Source organism: Penaeus monodon, unplaced genomic scaffold, assembly GCF_015228065.2.
Source record: "Penaeus monodon isolate SGIC_2016 unplaced genomic scaffold, NSTDA_Pmon_1 PmonScaffold_7101, whole genome shotgun sequence".
In the NCBI taxonomy this organism is placed as follows: Eukaryota; Metazoa; Arthropoda; class Malacostraca; order Decapoda; family Penaeidae; genus Penaeus; species Penaeus monodon.
In genome coordinates this window covers 1-16,449 of record NW_023662219.1, presented here as the reverse complement: position 1 = coordinate 16,449, position 16,449 = coordinate 1, and the positions used below count along the sequence as shown (strand labels likewise).

Below are 16,449 nucleotides of genomic sequence, written 5' to 3'. Positions count from 1 at the left end.
TTTTAAAAAAATTAGTTTTGTTTTCTTCCCTTTGTAGAATTTAGTGTTATACTAGAGGGCTTCACCCCTAAACCCCACCCTATAGCTGTATCTTGAATACTGTGATAATGATCTTAGATGTTGACATGGAAAAAAATATTAAAGTGCAACCTACCATACCTCTATCTGTACACATTCTCAACCTTTTCACTATCGTACTACCTTCTAGTACTGTATAACTTCTAAGTTTACCTCTCCTTTAACTTCTCTTCACCACTTCCTACCCCCCCAATCCCTTGCCCGTTGTTGTCGTGGGGGGGCTTAGGAGGCGGAGACTGGGACCCAATGATGGGGAACTCCCAACCTTGGGACTCAGCCCTCGACTCAACTAATTTTGCATGGTCTTTATTTTCCTTCCCACTTTTCGTTTGTTTCCAAACCCTTCTGCTATCCACCTCCTAAGGTGTGAGAGCCGTGCTGAAAGGATGAAAGGCTGACTTTGTCCCAGTCCTGAACTGCCTGAGGGAGCCATGGGCCCACGGTATTCCCTGATTTAGTTATCTAGCCCTTACCCCTCAAGGGACCCTGAGGGGTGGACTGTTTTTATCCCCAACATAATCCAGGCTTACCATGGCCAGTAATGAAAACTTATCCCCACTATTAGGGGCAATGAGGCTTGCCCCTTTATCAAATAGCCCCAACGATGTAAACCCACCAGATTCCCTGACCCCAGGCTCTCCTTTGACCACGGCTCCGAACACTGCAATAACTACCCCCTCAATACCTACTAGTACAGTAGCCAATAATCAACCCTTAAGGAACATTTCCACTCTCCCAGCAATCTCAACTTCAACACCTCTACCCCCACAACCTCCAACATCAACCACCCCATCCTCCCTTATTAATACCTTACAGCCTTATTGCCCACCTCCCCATAACACTACCTCCCTTAACACCACTCCATCTTCGTCACGCCCCCGCCCTTCGACTACCGCTATCTCTACAACAATTTTGAATACCTCTTCAGCGCAGCCAAATGGGACCGATTTTTCGTGATCCACTCCCACAGCTCCCTACTCTGACAACACCCTTCTCTTCCAACAATGTCTCCAAAAACAAGTAGGTAAAGTCTTTTTCCCGTAGCCGACCCGACCGCTCCCGTCTTGTCACAGTACCCATCCGAAAACCCAAGCTAACAGCATTAACAAAACTAACAGACCTATATGGTAACCCCATCCTTGCAGAACCCCATCCAACCCACAATACTTGCACCGGAACAGTTTCAATCTCCCCAGCAAATTGCCCAATCTATGACAAAGATTGGTCAGATTGTGGAGAAGATCTACTTGCCTGTCTCAGACTATGATGCAACATCAGTACAATGCTACTCCATTCCCTCAGAGGTCATCGAAAGAAACCCACTAACATAGCCAAAATTACCTTCCGTAGGCATGACCTTCCCTTTAACGTCTACATAGGAGGAGAATCCCTCCCTGTTCGTCCATACCAACCTCCTCCACGTCAGTGCCAAAATTGTTGGCGTCTAGGACACCCAGCCAAACATTGCCGTTCCACAGCAGATGCCCCACTATGTGCCCAACCTGGCCATACCCGATCGAACTGCCCTGCACAATCACGCACATGTGCCAACTGTGGCGGCCCCCATAATGTATTTTATAGGGGTTGTCCCACCAATAAATTTGAGTCTGAGGTAGCAACTCTCAGATTCAAACTTGGACTCACACTACGTGAAGCCAGACAAGGAGCACGTCGACGTGGTTTCTCCTTACTCCTTACTCCAGTAATACTGCTCATTCTACCAATTCTCCTAAACCCACCCTCCCTCTTCTACCTCCTACCTTCCCCAGTCAAACTCTTTTGCCATCCTAAATCCAGACACTCCAATCTCTACTACAGATACTTCAATCCCCACTACAATCCCAACACCTTCCCCTCTCCCTCCTCGCACTACCCGTAACAGACAGAACAAACGTTCCACCCCCTCTTCCCCCACCACACAATCACCTCCACCTTCCTTTGCTCCTATGCTTGAGACACCAGTCCTCTCTTCCCCCCCTCACAAGAAATCCTTTATCCCCCAAAACTCGCGATCCAACTCAGAAGAAGAAACCATTGAAAATATCAAGATTACCTAATGAAACTGACACTCAACCTCCAAATCTTACAAAATCCTGCTCCTTCCATACTCCAAGTAACTGTGATATCCATCCTCCTCCTAACGATATCCCCCTACACCCTATCCTCCTACCCCCTCCCAACACAGCCATCCCCCCCGACCCCAACACCGCCCACATTAACCCTCCCACCATCCCTCTTCCCTTCCACTCCTCCTTACGCACGTGAATCCCTTATGTAACTCATTAACTCTCATAAAGTCCATACACACCACCAGACACTCCAATCCCACACATCCTACTGCCGTGCCCACGTTTTGAAACAACTCATACCTCTGCTTTCCCCACCTATCCCCCTTCACCGACCTCCCACCTATCAGACATCCTTACAGAATCCCACACTTTTTGCTTCAACAACCTATCCTCAAACGCATACATATTCTTCATCTAATCTAACTCCTTACCATACCCGACCCTTACCCTTTCACTCACCAATTCCTTTGCCCAGCTTAGACAACTAATCACTAACTCAACCACCCTTCCCTAACATTAACTATAGTGCTACATGACCTTAGATGTCTAGCACATTTATCTTGCTTTTAACCATTAACCATTAACCATTCACCACTTCCTAAGGTGTTGAAAGGATGAAAGGCCGACATATACCAGTTATAAACAGCTCAGGGAAGTCATGGCTTCTACTTCATCCATTACCCACTCCTCTCTTAGTACTACACTGCAGCCATTTTATCTATATCCGCAGCACTACCAGTACTACTTCACTCGACGCCACTCCCTTTTCCACAAAGGCCCGTCCACCTCTACAAATCTTTAGCCTAGCCAGATGGGATTGATTTTTTGTGACCCCCTCGACAGCATCTTACTCTGATAACTCCTCAATCAACAAAGCTTAGAAAACAAGTAGGCAAAGTTTCCTTCCGCAGCTACCCTGATCGCTCCCGCCTTGTCACAGTTGCACCCGAATCCCAAGCTAAAGCATCACCAATCCTAACTGACTTCAGTGACAAACCCATTCCTGCCCAGCCTCATCCCTTCCTCAATACTTGTACTGGAACCGACTCCATCTCCCCGACAAACTGCCCTGTCTACAACAAGGATTGGTCAGATTGTGGAGACCTACTCGCGGACAATGATATCAGTACAATGTTACACCATCCTCCCTAGAACCCACCGTAAGTCCCCCACCAATATTGCAAAGATTACTCTTCGGAGACATGACCTCCCTCATCGAGTTCATATTGGTGGAGTGTCCTGATCTGTCCGACCGTATCAACCTTCCCCCAGTCAATGTCAGAATTGTTGGCGTCTTGCCAAACACTGCCGCTCCATGTGCCCAATCTGGTCATGATCGATCAAACTGCTGTGCCAATTGTAGTGGGTTCCCCGCCTACAAGATTAAGTGAGATATGGCAACTCGGAGTCAAACTTGGCCTCACTGTACATGAGGCCAGACAGAAAGCAGGTCGACAAGGTTTTTCTCATACACCCTACTCCAGTGCACTAAATGATATATGCAAGTAAAAGGCATAAATAGGCAACATAATTTTATCTTATAGGTGTTTATTTCATTATCATTTTTATTATTTGTTAATAAATTTCATGGAAGCTTTTATCTAGTGAGTGTAAGCTGTAGGCAGTCTGATAAACCACATTCTAGGCCCGTGATATCGAAAGGCATTACCCAGTGGAACACCGCCTGGCCCGTGACATGACAATCATAGCGCACTCGAGGGAAGCAACACTATCTGCATATACGTCAGCTATTTTTTCCTTGATACATTGGTTTAATGCACTTAAAAAACGAAGAGGAAGCAACCACCACGATTGTGAGTTACACTGTAGTTTGACAGGAAAGCCCGAAATGTGTGTAATAATGTGGATATTCCTGTTGTAGATGTCTGCTAATATTAAACATCTTCATCCTTTTCAGCGCCCTGTTCTTGTAGTTGTAGTATATTCCATAATTCCTCATTGTCAAGGGGGAATAAGAGACTTCAGAAGGAAGATCCATGCTCGAACTTTGCGCCAAATGAGTTCCATATATGTTCGCATTAGAAAATAAGTACTATAACTATTCATACTTTCAAGCAAAATAAGTAAAGAAAGCATGTACAACTGTATATTAAGACACCAATTTAGTAATTAATGTAGTAATTGGTAATTGTTATTTCAAATTTTGTTTTGATTGGCGGGGGTCAACGAATATCGAAGGTCAAACTCGATTTTTCTCCGTCCTTAGAGAAAGGATAAGCCACGGTGAACAGCTGGGCCGGGATAAAATCACCGCATATCTTTGGTCCCTTCTATAACAAAGAGTAGTGTGACCGTGGTTTGAGACCTAATATTGGGGAAATCCTTACCTTGGGCCCTTCGGCTGGACCAGTTTTACATAATCTTTTTTTCTTCATTTTCCTTTTTTTCTTTTCTCCAATCCCTTCTGTCCCCATCCTAAGGTGTAAATGCTGTGCTGAAAAGAGGAAAGGCTGGCTTTGTGTAAGTTCAGAATGGCCTCAGGGAGCCATGGGTATAGCATCCCTTTGATAAATCGTTTAGCTCTTACCCTTCATGGGGACTCTGAGGGGTTGACCATTCCTCTTCCCCACACTTTTCAGGCTCATCATGGCCATAATGAAGATTTTATATTCTTAGTAGGGGCATTAAAGTTTGCCCCTTCATCAACTAGCCTACCTAAATTTGACTTCTTTGGTTTCCCGACCCCTGCTTCTCCTATGATCACGGCTCCAACCACTGATACTAATACCCCTTCCTCGATGCTTGCTGTCAACTAATATCTATTCCGAATCATTCACCCAAGTCATTACTCAACCTTCAGAATACATTCCTTCCCCTCTCCCAATATCCTACACTCCATCTCTTCATCCTGCACAGTTTTATCATTAAATGCTCCCTCTTCCCCTTTTATTACTCTTCATCCTTATTGTCCTCCTCCCCATAGTACTACTTCACTCCGCACCACTCCCTCCTCCTCACGACCTGTCCTTCTAGTGCACCCACCTCTGCAAACCTTTTGCATACTCCATTTAGCCCTGCTAAGTGGGATCGATTCTTTGTGATTCCCCCTACAGCCCCTTACTCTGACAATACCCTTCTCTTCCAACAATGTCTCTTAAAAACAAGTAGGCAAAGTTCCCTTTCTCAGCCATTCATTGTTCACGTCTTGTAATAGTTACATCTGAGTTCTAAGCTTGTGCACTATCTACCCTGACTGACCTCACTGGTAAACTATTCCTGCCCAGCCTCATCCTCCCTTACTACTTGTTGCGGAACTGTTTCCATGTTCCCAGCTGATTGCCCTGTCTACGACAAGGACTGGTCAGACTGAAAACGACCTGTTTGCCTGCCTCGTTGACTATGATGCAATGGCAGTACAGTGCTATACTGTTCTTCCCAGAGGCCACCGCAAGTCCTACACCAACACTGCCAAGATTAGCTCCCGTAAACATGACCTCCATTGGTAGGGTCTTGGCTACGCTCCCAAACACTGTCGCTCGAAAGCCCTTTACCTCTATGTGCACAATCCGAACATGGCCGTTTTAATTGCTCTGCATAGTCACGCAAAGTGTGGCAACTGTGGTGGTTCATATAATATATTTATAGGAGCTGACCTGCCTATAAGCTCGAATCTGAGGAAGTAATTCTTAGATTCAAACTAGGCCTCTCTCTACGTGAAGCATGGCAGGAAGCAAGTCGACGAGTTTTTTTTCTCACTACCTATTCAAACACTGTCCTTCGCACCGCTACTTTCCCATCTTCTCAAGATATCTCAGCATCTCCCCTATTATCTCTTCCCCCTACCCCAGAAAAATTCTGTTGCCATTCTTAATCCAGATATTCCACTCTGTCACTTCCCTTGTGCCTACTCATCCTTTCATTTTACCCGTCGCACCTGGCAAACTAAAAGATTCACCACATCTTCCCCTACTTACCTTTTCTCTTCTCCTCATAAGAAAACCGTTTGACAGTCCTTTCCAGAAACTCTCGAGGATATCCCAAACATCCTTTAACATGAATAGGGAAATGCAGGGTATTCTGGAGTCTAGGGTGAGTTGCTAGTTTTTTTCTTTCCAGAGGCTTTGCAAGTCTCATCGTAGGAAAGAACAGTGGCGTAGAACAAGTTCACATATTGAAGAAAACCAGACATGTTTTTATCACTGCTTCTGTGAACATTGCCCAGGTATGCCTGAAGAACCTGCTTTTACACAATAACGCAGAGCTGACTTTTAACCTTTCAAGACATTGTGCGGCGTAGTGAAAAAAACACATGGGTAGGAGTATATTTGGAATATATGGAGGTTCCGCTCACCTTAAGGGAAAAAATATCTGAATTCATCCTTAAGATTTACCGCACCATACGTATAAACTTTTAAGTACTTGCGCCGTTGTAAAGCATGAAGATGATTCAGTATGCTGAAATTTTCAAATTTCTGTTTCAATGTAACATTGGAATTGTAATATTTTATTTGAATGTTTTTTATGCTTTAGGGGAGACTATGGAAATTAAAGGAGAGTGAAGAATATTACTTGTTTAAGGCGACTAAAATAAAGGATAACTACTCATTTTAATGTCTAATAATCATATGCGGACAATAAATTGTAATACCTCAGGGGACTAAAATAAATAATGGAATAACTAACCAGTAATTCAATATGTATATGAATTAGTAATGCTCAGTTTATGGTAACTTTCTTAGAAATTTTTCTTTACAAAATTTAAATAACACCACACAATAATCTTTGTAAAAATTACATACACATATATATTGGTTTCACAAATATAATTCATATACTGTATGTGAATGCCCATGGATAGCTGCCTATTTTACCCATGGGAATGTAAAAATTCGATAACTCGTTCAGCAGCAGCTATCGGAAAAGAAAATAATTTTCTACTAGGCAGATGAATTAATATTCAATGTAAGTCGCTTTTCCAAATTTTATAATTTCTACAACGGACAGAGCAGTGTTTCTGAAAGGTCTCCAGGGTTGTAGATACTGCAACCATCAACGAGCTGTCTAGACTGCAAACATTAGACTGGTGTTGCTACCACAAATAATTTTCTGCCCCTCAGAGTAACAGTGATTACCGATTTTTTAAAAATACTGTTTGCACACACACACACGCACGTACACACGCGCACACACACACACACACACACACACACACAACACACACACACACACACACACACATATATATATATATATATATTATATATATATACTATATAATATATATATATTATATATATGTGTGTGTATATGTAATATATATATATATATATATATATATATATATATATATTATATATATATAATATATATTCAGTCAGTCATCCTCTATTGTTTGGAGCTAATAAGTCTTTATCGCTGACATAGATGGCGATGAATAAGGTCAGTCATCACCTGTTTCTTTGGAACCTATAATTCTTATCACTGACTATGGATGGTGACAGCAAAAAGTCCCACTCCATCATCATGTACATTCAGTGAAATATAGATATAAAACAAGATGTCTAACAGATGTTCATGTGGAAAACGACTCTGATAGATATTATAAACTGGACTGGTGGGGAATCATTATCATTATTATTATTATTATTTGATAATATATATATACTTATATATATATTATATACTATAATATATATATATATATTATACCTATAATATATATATATATATATATATATAATTAATTTAATATATATATAATATATATATATATATATTATATTATATATATACTATATATATATATATATATAATTATATATATTATATATATATATATATATATATATATATATATATTATATATATATATATATATATACATTACAATAATTAATAATAATAATAATGATAAATGATTCCCCACCAGTCCAGTTATAAATATCTATCAGAGTCGTTTCCACATGAACATCTGTTAGACATCTTGTTTTATATCTATATTTCACTGAATGTACATGATGATGGGAGTGGGACTTTTTGCTGTCACCATCCATAGTCAGTGATAAAGAATTATAGGTTCCAAAGAAAACAGGTGATGACTGACCTTATTCATCGCCATCTAATGTCGCGATAAAGACTTATTAGCTCCAAACAAATAGAGGATGACTGACTGAAATATATAATATATATATATATATATATATATATATATATATATATATTTATATATATACATATACACACACATATTATATATAATATATATATATTATATATATATATATCAATATATATATATTTTATATATGTGTGTGTGTGTGTGTGTGTTGTGTGTGTGTGTTGGTGTGTGTGTGTGTGTGGTGCGCGTGTGTACGTGCGTGTGGGGTGTGCATACAGTATTTTTAAAAAATCGGTAATCACTGTTACTCTGAGGGGCAGAAAATTATTTGTGGTAGCAACACCAGTCTAATGTTTGCAGTCTAGACAGCTCGTTGATGGTTGCAGTATCTACAACCCTGGAGACCTTTCAGAAACACTGCTCTGTCCGTTGTAGAAATTATAAAATTTGGAAAAGCGACTTACATTGAATTAATTCATCTGCCTAGTAGAAAATTATTTCTTTTCCGATAGCTGCTGCTGAACGAGTTATCGAATTTTTACATTCCATGGGTAAAATAGGCAGCTATCCATGGGCATTCACATACAGTATATGAATTATATTTGTGAAACCAATATATATGGTATGTAATTTTACAAAAGATTATTGTGTGGTGTTATTTAAATTTTGTAAAGAAAAATTTCTAAGAAAGTTACCCTAAACTGAGCATTACTAATTCATATAAAATATTGAATTACTGGTTAGTTATTCCATTATTTATTTTAGTCCCCTGAGGTATTACAATTTATTGTCCGCATATGATTATTAGACATTAAAAATGAGTAGTATCCTTTATTTAGTCGCCTTAAACAAGTAATATTCTTCACTCTCCTTTAATTTCCATAGTCTCCCCTAAAGCATAAAAAACATTCAAATAAAATATTACAATTCCAATGTTACATTGAAAACAGAAATTTGAAAATTTCAGCATACTGAATCATCTTCATGCTTTACAACGGCGCAAGTACTTAAAAGTTTATACGTATGGTGCGGTAAATCTTAAGGATGAATTCAGATATTTTTTCCCTTAAGGTGAGCGGAACCTCCATATATTCCAAAATATACTCCTACCCATGTGTTTTTTTCACTACGCCGCACAATGTCTTGAAAGGTTAAAAGTCAGCTCTGCGTTATTGTGTAAAAGCAGGTTCTTCAGGCATACCTGGGCAATGTTCACAGAAGCAGTGATAAAAACATGTCTGGTTTTCTTCAATATGTGAACTTGTTCTACGCCACTGTTCTTTCCTACGATGAGACTTGCAAAGCCTCTGGAAAAAAAAAAACTAGCAACTCACCCTAGACTCCAGAATACCCTGCATTTCCCTATTCATGTTAAGGATGTTTGGGATATCCTCGAGAGTTTCTGGAAAGGACTGTCAAACGGTTTTCTTATGAGGAGAAGAGAAAAGGGTAAGTAGGGGAAGATGTGGTGAATCTTTTAGTTTGCCAGGTGCGACGGGTAAAATGAAAAGGATGAGTAGGCACAAGGGAAGTGACAGAGTGGAATATCTGGATTAAGAATGGCAACAGAATTTTTCTGGGGTAGGGGGAAGAGATAATAGGGGAGATGCTGAGATATCTTGAGAAGATGGGAAAGTAGCGGTGCGAAGGACAGTGTTTGAATAGGTAGTGAGAAAAAAAACTCGTCGACTTGCTTCCTGCCATGCTTCACGTAGAGAGAGGCCTAGTTTGAATCTAAGAATTACTTCCTCAGATTCGAGCTTATAGGCAGGTCAGCTCCTATAAAATATATTATATGAACCACCACAGTTGCCACACGTGCGTGACTATGCAGAGCAATTAAAACGGCCATGTTCGGATTGTGCACATAGAGGGTAAAGGGCTTTCGAGCGACAGTGTTTGGGAGCGTAGCCAAGACCCTACCAATGGAGGTCATGTTTACGGGAGCTAATCTTGGCAGTGTTGGTGTAGGACTTGCGGTGGCCTCTGGGAAGAACAGTATAGCACTGTACTGCCATTGCATCATAGTCAATGAGGCAGGCAAACAGGTCGTTTTCAGTCTGACCAGTCCTTGTCGTAGACAGGGCAATCAGCTGGGAACATGGAAACAGTTCCGCAACAAGTAGTAAGGGAGGAGTGAGGCTGGGCAGGAATAGGTTTACCAGTGAGGTCAGTCAGGGTAGATAGTGCACAAGCTTAGAACTCAGATGTAACTATTACAAGACGTGAACAATGAATGGCTGAGAAAGGGAACTTTGCCTACTTGTTTTTAAGAGACATTGTTGGAAGAGAAGGGTATTGTCAGAGTAAGGGGCTGTAGGGGGATCACAAAGAATCGATCCCACTTAGCAGGGCTAAATGGAGTATGCAAAAGGTTTGCAGAGGTGGGTGCACTAGAAGGACAGGTCGTGAGGAGGAGGGAGTGGTGCGGAGTGAAGTAGTACTATGGGGAGGAGGACAATAAGGATGAAGAGTAATAAAAGGGGAAGAGGGAGCAGTCAATGATAAAACTGTGCAGGATGAAGAGATGGAGTGTAGGATATTGGGAGAGGGGAAGGAATGTATTCTGAAGGTTGAGTAATGACTTGGGTGAATGATTCGGAATAGATATTAGTTGACAGCAAGCATCGAGGAAGGGGTATTAGTATCAGTGGTTGGAGCCGTGATCATAGGAGAAGCAGGGGTCGGGAAACCAAAGAAGTCAAATTTAGGTAGGCTAGTTGATGAAGGGGCAAACTTTAATGCCCCTACTAAGAATATAAAATCTTCATTATTGGCCATGATGAGCCTGAAAAGTGTGGGGAAGAGGAAATGGTCAACCCCTCAGAGTCCCCATGAAGGGTAAGAGCTAAACGATTTATCAAAGGGATGCTATACCCATGGCTCCCTGAGGCCATTCTGAACTTACACAAAGCCACCCTTTTCCTCTTTTCAGCACAGCATTTACACCTTAGGATGGGGACAGAAGGGATTGGAGAAAAGAAAAAAAGGAAAATGAAGAAAAAAAGATTATGTAAAACTGGTCCAGCCGAAGGGCCCAAGGTAAGGATTTCCCCAATATTAGGTCTCAAACCACGGTCACACTACTCTTTGTTATAGAAGGGACCAAAGATATGCGGTGATTTTATCCCGGCCCCAGCTGTCACCGTGGCTTATCCTTTCTCTAAGGACGGAGAAAAATCGAGTTGACCTTCGATATTCGTTGACCCCCGCCAATCAAAACAAAATTTGAAATAACAATTACCAATTACTACATTAATTACTAAATTGGTGTCTTAATATACAGTTGTACATGCTTTCTTTACTTATTTTGCTTGAAAGTATGAATAGTTATAGTACTTATTTTCTAATGCGAACATATATGGAACTCATTTGGCGCAAAGTTCGAGCATGGATCTTCCTTCTGAAGTCTCTTATTCCCCTTGACAATGAGGAATTATGGAATATACTACAACTACAAGAACAGGGCTCTGAAAAGGATGAATATGTTTAATATTAGCAGACATCTACAAAGGAATATCCACATTATTACACACATTTCGGGCTTTCCTGTCAAACTACAGTGTAACTCACAATCGTGTGGTGGTTGCTTCCTCTTCGTTTTTTAAGTGCATTAAACCAATGTATCAAGGAAAAAATAGCTGACGTATATGCAGATAGTGTTGCTTCCCTCGAGTGCGCTATGATTGTCATGTCACGGGCCAGGCGGTGTTCCACTGGGTAATGCCTTTCGATATCACGGGCCTAGAATGTGGTTTATCAGACTGCCTACAGCTTACACTCACTAGATAAAAGCTTCCATGAAATTTATTAACAAATAATAAAAATGATAATGAAATAAACACCTATAAGATAAAATTATGTTGCCTATTTATGCCTTTTACTTGCATATATCATTTAGTGCACTGGAGTAGGGTGTATGAGAAAAACCTTGTCGACCTGCTTTCTGTCTGGCCTCATGTACAGTGAGGCCAAGTTTGACTCCGAGTTGCCATATCTCACTTAATCTTGTAGGCGGGGAACCCACTACAATTGGCACAGCAGTTTGATCGATCATGACCAGATTGGGCACATGGAGCGGCAGTGTTTGGCAAGACGCCAACAATTCTGACATTGACTGGGGGAAGGTTGATACGGTCGGACAGATCAGGACACTCCACCAATATGAACTCGATGAGGGAGGTCATGTCTCCGAAGAGTAATCTTTGCAATATTGGTGGGGGACTTACGGTGGGTTCTAGGGAGGATGGTGTAACATTGTACTGATATCATTGTCCGCGAGTAGGTCTCCACAATCTGACCAATCCTTGTTGTAGACAGGGCAGTTTGTCGGGGAGATGGAGTCGGTTCCAGTACAAGTATTGAGGAAGGGATGAGGCTGGGCAGGAATGGGTTTGTCACTGAAGTCAGTTAGGATTGGTGATGCTTTAGCTTGGGATTCGGGTGCAACTGTGACAAGGCGGGAGCGATCAGGGTAGCTGCGGAAGGAAACTTTGCCTACTTGTTTTCTAAGCTTTGTTGATTGAGGAGTTATCAGAGTAAGATGCTGTCGAGGGGGTCACAAAAAATCAATCCCATCTGGCTAGGCTAAAGATTTGTAGAGGTGGACGGGCCTTTGTGGAAAAGGGAGTGGCGTCGAGTGAAGTAGTACTGGTAGTGCTGCGGATATAGATAAAATGGCTGCAGTGTAGTACTAAGAGAGGAGTGGGTAATGGATGAAGTAGAAGCCATGACTTCCCTGAGCTGTTTATAACTGGTATAATGTCGGCCTTTCATCCTTTCAACACCTTAGGAAGTGGTGAATGGTTAATGGTTAATGGTTAAAAGCAAGATAAATGTGCTAGACATCTAAGGTCATGTAGCACTATAGTTAATGTTAGGGAAGGGTGGTTGAGTTAGTGATTAGTTGTCTAAGCTGGGCAAAGGAATTGGTGAGTGAAAGGGTAAGGGTCGGGTATGGTAAGGAGTTAGATTAGATGAAGAATATGTATGCGTTTGAGGATAGGTTGTTGAAGCAAAAAGTGTGGGATTCTGTAAGGATGTCTGATAGGTTGGGAGGTCGGTGAAGGGGGGATAGGTGGGGGAAAGCAGAGGTATGAGTTGTTTCAAAACGTGGGCACGGCAGTAGGATGTGTGGGATTGGAGTGTCTGGTGGTGTGTATGGACTTTATGAGAGTTAATGAGTTACATAAGGGATTCACGTGCGTAAGGAGGGAGTGGAAGGGATAGAGGGGATGGTGGGAGGGTTAATGTGGGCGGTGTTGGGGTCGGGGGGGATGGGCTGTGTTGGGAGGGGGTAGGAGGATAGGGTGTAGGGGGGATATCGTTAGGAGGAGGATGGATATCAGCAGTTACTTGGAGTATGGAAGGAGCAGGAGTTGTAAGATTTGGAGGTTGAGTGTCAGTTTTCATTAGGTAATCTTGAATATTTTCAATGGTTTCTTCTTCTGAGTTGGATCGGGAGTTTTGGGGGATAAAGGATTTCTTGTGAGGGGGGGAAGAGAGGACTGGTGTCTCAAGCATAGGAGCAAAGGAAGGTGGAGGTGATTGTGTGGTAGGGGAAGAGGGGGTGGAACGTTTGTTCTGTCTGTTACGGGTAGTGCGAGGAGGGAGAGGGAAGGTGTTGGGATGTAGTGGTGATTGAAGTATCTGTAGTAGAGATTGGAGTGTCTGGATTTAGGATGGCAAAAGAGTTTGACTGGGGAAGGTAGGAGGTAGAAGAGGGAGGGTGGGTTTAGGAGAATTGGTAGAATGAGCAGTATTACTGGAGTAAGGAGTAAGGGAGAAACCACGTCGACGTGCTCCTTGTCTGGCTTCACGTAGTGTGAGTCCAAGTTTGAATCTGAGAGTTGCTACCTCAGACTCAAATTTATTGGTGGGACAACCCCTATAAAATACATTATGGGGGCCGCCACAGTTGGCACATGTGCGTGATTGTGCAGGGCAGTTCGATCGGGTATGGCCAGGTTGGGCACATAGTGGGCATCTGGCTGTGGAACGGCAATGTTTGGCTGGGTGTCCTAGACGCCAACAATTTTGGCACTGACGTGGAGGAGGTTGGTATGGACGAACAGGGAGGGATTCTCCTCCTATGTAGACGTTAAAGGGAAGGTCATGCCTACGGAAGGTAATTTTGGCTATGTTAGTGGGTTTCTTTCGATGACCTCTGAGGGAATGGAGTAGCATTGTACTGATGTTGCATCATAGTCTGAGACAGGCAAGTAGATCTTCTCCACAATCTGACCAATCTTTGTCATAGATTGGGCAATTTGCTGGGGAGATTGAAACTGTTCCGGTGCAAGTATTGTGGGTTGGATGGGGTTCTGCAAGGATGGGGTTACCATATAGGTCTGTTAGTTTTGTTAATGCTATAGCTTGGTTTTCGGATGTTACTGTGACAAGACGGGAGCGGTCGGGTCGGCTACGGAAAGAGACTTTACCTACTTGTTTTTGGAGACATTGTTGGAAGAGAAGGGTGTTGTCAGAGTAGGGAGCTGTGGGAGGGATCACGAAAAATCGGTCCCATTTGGCTGCGCTGAAGAGGGTATTCAAAATTGTTGTAGAGATAGCGGTAGTCGAAGGGCGGGGGCGTGACGAAGATGGAGTGGTGTTAAGGGAGGTAGTGTTATGGGGAGGTGGGCAATAAGGCTGTAAGGTATTAATAAGGGAGGATGGGGTGGTTGATGTTGGAGGTTGTGGGGGTAGAGGTGTTGAAGTTGAGATTGCTGGGAGAGTGGAAATGTTCCTTAAGGGTTGATTATTGGCTACTGTACTAGTAGGTATTGAGGGGGTAGTTATTGCAGTGTTCGGAGCCGTGGTCAAAGGAGAGCCTGGGGTCAGGGAATCTGGTGGGTTTACATCGTTGGGGCTATTTGATAAAGGGGCAAGCCTCATTGCCCCTAATAGTGGGGATAAGTTTTCATTACTGGCCATGGTAAGCCTGGATTATGTTGGGGATAAAAACAGTCCACCCCTCAGGGTCCCCTTGAGGGGTAAGGGCTAGATAACTAAATCAGGGGAATACCGTGCCCATGGCTCCCTCAGGCAGTTCAGGACTGGCACAAAGTCAGCCTTTCATCCTTTCAGCACGGCTCTCACACCTTAGGAGGTGGATAGCAGAAGGGTTTGGAAACAAACGAAAAGTGGGAAGGAAAATAAAGACCATGCAAAATTAGTTGAGTCGAGGGCTGAGTCCCAAGGTTGGGAGTTCCCCATCATTGGGTCCCAGTCTCCGCCTCCTAAGCCCCCCCACGACAACAACGGGCAAGGGATTGGGGGGGTAGGAAGTGGTGAAGAGAAGTTAAAGGAGAGGTAAACTTAGAAGTTATACAGTACTAGAAGGTAGTACGATAGTGAAAAGGTTGAGAATGTGTACAGATAGGGTATGGTAGGTTGCACTTTAATATTTTTTGCCATGTCAACATCTAAGATCATTATCACAGTATTCAAGATACAGCTATAGGGTGGGGTTTAGGGGTGAAGCCCTCTAGTATAACACTAAATTCTACATAGGAAAGAAAACAAAACTAATTTTTAAAAATTAGCATTCCCAAAATGTGTTTTTCTAATCTTTAAATACTATAATTTCTCTTGCAATCTTTCAATTAGCATACTGAAGCTTGGTTCGATTTGAAGAAGAAAGTTCTGTTAACTCATTTTGATATAATGTAGACAATGTTAGCTACCATCAAGCCATTCCTCACTTTAGATGTATCCCTGTATTTATTAAATTAAATATTCCTATATATTTTTTCACATTCTACAATCAGGCTTTTTTCATGTCAGAAGTGCACAACCCCTGCCTATTTTGGTTTTAGTAAAACAACCTAATTCACCCGACCATTTATTATATTTAATAAGTTGGAATCATGGGGATCTTGGGTGTAATGCGGTCCATCTTCATGTTCTTCCTCTTGGAGTGGGGAAGGAAGGGGAACTTGATCTTAGAGTTGTGGTACTGGACGATGGCTGGTCTGCGGCACTTGCTGCTTGCCACCCTTTCCACACGCATAATCTAAGGGAATAAACAGTCTCTTGAAGTCTCAAATCTAGTTCCCATAATAAAAAAAAAGTGCACAGCGTGGATTTCATCCGAGCATTAGAATAAATTCATTCAATATAGAATCTAGAATGAAAGTATTTGCACAGATACAATAAAGATAGTCTTAAAAATGCACTTGTACAAACCTGCACAGAGTGGGCACGGGCACGATGACGGGAACC

The 16,449-nt window shown here is 42.1% G+C and overlaps 1 long non-coding RNA gene across 1 annotated transcript; it reads right to left on the bottom strand.

Annotated features, from left to right (window-relative positions):
• Positions 1–16,056: 16,056 nt before the first annotated feature.
• LOC119571604 lies at positions 16,057–16,449 on the bottom strand. Its single transcript, XR_005228621.1, has 2 exons — positions 16,414–16,449; positions 16,057–16,240 (listed from the first exon to the last, which is right to left on the bottom strand). It is a non-coding gene; the product is annotated as an uncharacterized LOC119571604 (long non-coding RNA).